This window comes from Gekko japonicus, unplaced genomic scaffold (assembly GCF_001447785.1).
Source record: "Gekko japonicus isolate JY-2015 unplaced genomic scaffold, Gekko_japonicus_V1.1 scaffold905, whole genome shotgun sequence".
NCBI lineage: Eukaryota > Metazoa > Chordata > Lepidosauria > Squamata > Gekkonidae > Gekko > Gekko japonicus.
Genome location: NW_015160239.1, coordinates 430,465 through 437,701, shown reverse-complemented (window position 1 = coordinate 437,701; position 7,237 = coordinate 430,465).

Here is a 7,237-nt window from a genome sequence, read left to right as displayed (position 1 = left end):
ACAGTCTGCATGATGTCACAGCTGTAATAAATAGCCATATCAAATAACTGTGGGACTGTGGATGCAGTGATGGCCACTAGCATAGATAGCTCTGAAAGGAAATTGATTGGACAACTTCCAGGGGTGGTCGGTGAATGGGCAGCTGGGTTAGCTGCCCTGGGGGCCATGTTGGAAGTGCGGAGCATGGAAAAGAAGAGCTCAGGCTATCCGCTTACACCCACCCTATCTGGGCTCAGACAGACAACTCTGCAGTGACAGCAGCTCCTACCAGCTATGCGTAGGGTGAGGGTTGCCCTCTGCTTGGCCCAGCATGGAGGTGGCCATGGGGAGTGGCAGTGATTCTGGGGGTCTCATCATGGACTTTTGCCCAGGGCCCCAGAATCACTAGACCACCCCTGACAACTTCATGGAGGATAGGTCCATCGACAGCTGTTAGCCCATGATCACTACTCAGAAGCTTTCCAAGAAATCTGCTCAGCCTCTGTGGGAAACTGGATATTAGTTTAGACGTACCACTGCAGGAGGGCTCTTCTTATGTTCTCATCTCTTGCTTGCAGAATGCCCCCCCTTTCTGAAGCTGTCAAAATGAAGTTCCTCACTACCCATGCCACCACCGCCCCTTTCATGGAGGTCTCCCAGCCCTTTCAGATTCTGCCTACACAGAATCCTTTTGCTACCTCCACCAAAATCATTATTTTTTGCCTTTAGGCAGCCTTCAAATGCATTTTGGCAGTTACAAATGCTTGTAAAGGAGGCCTCCAGAACTTGTACACCCAGTTTCCACAGCAGTGCTGTGATGTAATCTTGTGCTTCAGGGGTGATGGGAGGGACCTGTCTAAAATGACTAGATACACTGGAATACTGACATCTTAATGAAACTGTCTTTCCGAACTCCCCCTTCCCATACATTGAGGCGTGCCCTTGGCTACGTTCCCCTCTGCAGCCGTTCCCCACTATGGCTCACTGCCTTCTCCTGATGTCAAAAACAAGCATCAGTGCAGATTTTTGGCAAAATGCACTCATCCCAGCCCTAGAGGAAGCATAGCTTGTATAACTTCAGTGGAGTTTGTGCAGGGAAACTTCCAGATGGATTGTGCAGCCCTGGGTACATCTGTCTTTCTCCCTCTTTGCTGCTCTTAGTAGCACTCAAAATCTTTCACCCAAGATGGCCCCCTCACTTTTTCTGATCACTTCATGGTTAGAAACTGGCACTGTGAACCAACCTGTTGTTGCAAGCCACTTTGAGCTTTCTTTGGAAGAACAGGGTAAACATGTTTTAAATAAAGATGTAAAACCTGTAGCCCAGTAGTGGTCCAGGCTCAAGAATGCAAGCTGCCAAGCACAGACGCTTGCCTGCACCTTGAACTGGTCACAAGGAATAGAGAAGGTTGCTTCCCATCTCTTGTTGCACATTTTCTGCTGTGTACATTGAAAATAACTGATCCCTTTAAGTGGCGATTAAATCCCACCGTTAGAGCACAAATAATGTTTTTTTTCAGTCTCTTGTATCAGCTATAGAAAATCGTGACTCTTGTTGTGCTGATGGGATTAGAGATGGTTCCTATCTTCACAGAATTTATTGCAGGGCAGACAAAAGAAAGCAGGAGGAGGTAGGAATCTGGAGAAGTCACAACAACCTTGCTGAGAACTGGAGATGCCCTGCGGAATAGTTCTGGCCTGTTTAGAGTTCTCTGAAAGTTGTGAGTACAACATTCTTGGTGTTTTGTTTTAAGAACTGAACACAGTGACCTGACAGTCATCCTACAACTCTATATCGTGTCCATGTTTTGTTAGGAAGAGAGGATTAGAGACTAACAAATACACTACAGTTGCCACTGAAATTCATGACAAGCAAAATGTGAATAGAGTTTGAGAGATCCTTAAGTGAAGTACGGACTTTTTTTGATAATATGATGGAATCAAGGAGGCTTCCGTAAGACCAGCAAGCAGGTTCCACACATTGCCTGCTTTGAAATCCTTGTTGCTGTGTTGCTCACAAAGAATGAAAAGCAGCTGATTACTCTTGGAGCTGCTTCTCATGAGACTTTCAAGATAATACTTAGCATATATTCTAGAGCACTTGTTCAAAGCACTTCACATTGTAGTGTGTTGTGTGTGTGTGTGGGGGGGTCCCTTTAAATCCTAGGTGTCTATCTACCCAGTACATATTTAAACATAGGCAAGCCAGGTAAAGTTCCAGTTTGGGCTTAGCTGAACATTACACCATTGCAAATGTAGTCACCACGTTTGGCTGTTTAACTGCAGAAGGTTCAATGGAGTTCAGCCCACAGGTCAGGACTCTCAGTTGTGTTGTGGGCTGCAAGCCCCTGGAAAAATTCCATCTTTTTTGCTGCTTTTGGGAGGCTGCTAATAGTGTACATGTGTCGAGAGCATGAACATCACCCTCCTGCACCTCTCTGCATGCGCACTGAGAAGAGCAGCGGGGTGAGGTCTCTCAGTAGTTAAGAAGATTCCAGCATGGGCATATTGAAAGGTTCACCCTTAACTTCTCTCTCTCCCTGCCTCAATGTGGCACAACCTATATCTAGTCTTGCCAGGCAGGCCTTCGGTGCTCCATACACATGGCTTGTGGCTCAGAATCATCTGGGGGGGGGAAATCAACTTTCTCCAGGGATGAGACTCTGTGCTACAATTTCAGGCAAGGAGTACTGGTAGATCAGAGTGGGAAGGAAGGGGTTTTTGAACCTGTCTATGCTGCCTCCTTTGTCTCTATGGTTTTTCACCTTCTGGTGTTCCCCTTGTTCCCTGTCACCAGCTTTCTTCTGGCCTTGCCACTGGTGAACTCATAATTTTGGCTCTTCCTCTTCTTCTCTTGATGTCACACGATTGCCTATTACACACTGGCAGCTCGGTGGCTCCTATCTTACCTCCTCAAGGTTAAAGGCTTTAATCCTAATGTCCAAAGCTTTTCCTTGCTGCTTTCAGTACTTCCCTTAGGACAGGATTTACTCAGTCTTCCACGGGGATTCTAGTCAGGGGCTTTCCAACAATGTCTCAGGAAATCATCACAGATTGGGTGCTTCTTCTCCCCATGTATCTGTCCAGGCACACCTGAGTAACCTCTCATAACCAGCCCCTTCCTTCTCCCCTTTTTTGTGTACCACTCATAGATTGCCAACCTCTAAGGTAGGCCAATACTATTATTTGAGAGAACAGTGATTTGCCAGAGGCCATCTACTGTTTATTTGTTTGTTTGTGTTTTTTTGGCTAAGATGAGATTTGAACCAAGCGTGTCCTGCCTCACACCTCTTAGTTGTCTAGGGCTGCCAATCTCTACATGGGACTTGGAGATCTCCCAGAATAACAATTTATCTCCAGACTACAGAGGTCAGTTCCTGTCATGCCTGCCCTTGACTCAGCCCCAGATCCAGCTCTTGACAGCCTAAGAGGGGAGGATTCCGTACCTTTAAGAGCTGAAAATGCATCAGGATCTGCACCTACTGTAAGTATGGAGAAGGATACACAGCAATCTGAGCCAAAGGATGGTTTGCACCTGGGATTGATCAGCCGTAAGCAGCTCACCACCTGCATCTCCCCCACCTGTAAGCTGGCTTAGGGATAGGAGATGTCAGGATCTGGCTAGCCGACGAAAAGAAGCACGTGGAGATCCTTGAGCCCTGAGTTTTAACAGCAGCCCAGGACCTCGCACAAAGGTGCTAATGGGTTAATGAGCCAGAGCACTATTTAGTAGGGCCTCTGGCCATGAGCAATTTGTGCTGGCAACCTTGTTCGTAGAACCAGAAGCTCTGCACCTTGATTCCTGTTTGACTCTGTGGCTTTTTGGACTTGGCTTGTGTTTTTGGACTTCTGCTCTTGCTCCTGACTCCCAGCTTTGAATCTGACAATGCTCTCGGCTTTGCTCTCTGGACTCTGACCTCTGGTAATGTTTGACTATGGCTGTGTCTGGTGTTTTGGGACTTGTTTAACGCTCTGCTGACTGCTCTCCCGGCTGATCCTTGGACTTGTCTTGTGACCCATCCTCCCAGCCTGACTCCCTGGCTCTACCGTGACAGTTCCTAGGGCAATATGGTTGCTTTGGAGGATAGACTCTGTGTCATTACATCTGCTTCCTTCTCCCCAAACCCTGCCCTCCCCAGGCTCCACCCCTAAATCTCCAGGAATTTCCCAACCTGGAGCTGGGAACCCTAGAGAGAGCCTGTGAAGAATGTCTTTTATATTGGTGGAAGGGTACATAGGTATGTGCCATCAAGTTGCAACTGACTCATGGCGACCCCAGTGAGGGGCTTTCAAGGCAAGTAAGAAGCAGAGGTGGTTTGCCATTGCTTTCCTCTGCAGAGTCTTCCTTAGTGGTCTCTCATCCAAGTATTGACTCCGTTTAGCTTCCGAGATCTGACAAGATTGGGTTATACCATGCCACCTTCCCTCCTGAAGGGCAGGTAGAGCTTTGCAAAAAGGCACCTCCTAATTGTATTTGGTTTCTCACATATTTTGAGTACCTGCCAGAGATCAAGGGCTGTATATCAAAAATGTTCAAGTTACTGTGTGCAGGGGGGAAAGTGACATGAGAGCATACGTGATGGTGGAAAGTGCCGTCAAGTCACAGCCAACTTGTGGTGACCCTGTAGGGTTTTCAAGGCAAGAGACATTCAGAAGTGGTTTGCCATTCCTGCCTCCGCACCACAAACCTGGTATTCCTTGGATGTCTCCCATCCAAATACTAGCCAGGGCCAACCCTCCTTATCTTCCGAAATCTGAGCTCGCCTGGGCTATCCAGGTCAGGGCGAGAATGTACATACCCGCTATGGATTAATCCGGATGTGAGGCAGCTGTGAGGAGAGCGTTGGCATGGAAAAGAGGGCTCTTTTGCTCAAGCACTTGCGGCCACACCATCCAACTTCCTTACCAGACTGGAGCGTTAAATTTCACTGTGTGTATCATTAGAGTGGAAATTCAGCAGCTGCAATGGCTAATGCTTTGCTGATTGCTCTTCTCACTAATGTGGGGGATAGGAGCTACCCTGTTCACATGACGTATTTTGGATTGCCAGATGTCCCTACTTCTAAGAGAACATTCCTTATTTTGAGTGCCAACATTTTAACAATGTGTCATATTTCTGAAAATTTTGGATCTGGAAGCCTTTGAGGTTACTCCCACCAATGTATATTATGCAAAATGCTATGTTAAACCCCAAAACCTGCCATCTTGAGCCAATTGTTCAGGGCGGACAAAAGAAAGTACTATTTTACACAGAGAGTGATTAAAATGTGGAATTTGCTGCCAGAGGATATAGTGATGGCCATAGGAACAAACAGCTTTAAAGAGGGATTAGACAGATTCATGGAGGATAAGTCTGTCATTGGCTACTAGTCATGGTGACGGAGGAGAACCTCCACATTCAGAGGCACTAATCCTCTGAATCCCAGAACCAGGAGGCAACATCAGGGGAAGGGCTCAGCCTCTATGCTTTGTTGTTGGTCCTCCAGAGGAACTGGTTGGCCACCATATGAGACAGGATGCTGGACTAGATGGACCATTGGTCTGATCCAGCAGGGCTCTTCTTATGTTCTTAAATAATTTTATGTTTATTTGTTTGACTTATATCCCGCCCTTTCTGCAAGCAGGCTCAGGGTGGGTAACAACAACATCCAATGAGTAAAACAAATTATATAAGCAAGAATAGTTAATAACTGTTAAAATGAGAAAATATTGGTCTAGTTAGCAGCATTTTATGGATCTCACAACGTTAAAAAACAAGCAACAGAAACAGGAAACCTGCCGACCAAAGGTGCGATGGTAGGTCTTTCACTTGGGCAGATTTCATAGGGCAAGTTCTCAGTAGGGGAGGCCAAATAACTGGGTATCTGCCACCTCAGCCAAAGGCCTGGCAGAACAGCTCCGTTTTACAGGCCCTGCAAAACTACAATAAGTCTTGCAGGGCCCTGATCTCCAGCGGGAGCATTTTCCACCAGGCCAGGGCAGAGAAAGCCCTGGCCCTGGTTGAGGCTAAGTAGATGTCCCTTGTGAGGATAACTTGCTTCAGTTGAGCCTGTGTCCCAGTGGAGAGATAAAACTTGTAACCCACATTACCCTAGAAACTTTGAGTGTGTTTGCAATGTGTTAAATTTTTTAAAGCCAAAAATAAATTACCCTAAACATAAATAGCTCACTCCCACATGTATCAACCTACAAACACCTGCCCAAATGGAAAAGTTTCTAATTTCCATAATGTATCCAAGTCTTGGGGTCTTGTGAATTTAGAAGCAGAGCCCTGGTTTCTTCTGCCCATCTAGGACTGTCGTTTGGCACTCTCACATTTTTGCCTGAGGCCATCTCTGTAAAGCAGCTTTCTGCTGATCCAGTAGAGACAAAGCAAATACCTAGGAATTCAGAGATAGTAGAACCCATTATGTCATCAGTTCCTAATAGAAGCAGCTGGCTTTACCACTTACGTTTGGTGCACAGAAAGCCAAGCAAAGAGGTTAGTTCAACAGCAGACCTATAGTACCCGGACACTGAATGAACAGTGCGCTTTCACTCCTTTGGCAATTGATCCATATCTGACAAATCTACAAGTTATGTTTTCAGATTCCATTTCCTTTGACATGTTGCAGCATATTCTCAAAATGGTTTTCACCAGATTAAAGAATTTGCCATGAGACTTACTGAGGCATCACGGTTGGGGGTTAGTCTTTACCACACACTTGGGTTTGCTTTGCACATGGATTAACATTGGACTTCACAGTAATTTGCAAGATAAAAGTGATTAGGGCAGCTTGGTTGGGTTTTCCCTGTGAGCAAGTAAGCTAATTCTAAACAGGCTCTACTTTGCCTTTTATACCTTTCCAAAAGCCAGATAGTACCACAGAGGCCCCTGTCTGCAGCAAGGACCAGGAATAGAAAGAAGTCTTCTGCTCATGTTCATTGGATGCATATTTAACTGCTTCCAAATTGTCCTGGAAATAAGACACCTCCAGACCATTGAAGTGCCTACTAGAAGTATCTGGGAAAGTAGGGAACCCCTTGATGTGCAAAGATCTGTCGCCTTTGCCCAGAGAAGCCCATCCAGTAGCTTGCAACCAAGAAACACACCTCATGTGCTTTATACCAGAAGTGAAATTGTATGTGAATCGTACATGTTTTCAGACTGGTGTTACTAATACCACTACACTTAAAAAACACCATGCTCAGAGCAAAGGATGAGGATAACCATATCTCCTTTAGAAACAATATGAAAATCAGCTGCTGCTCATTCTTT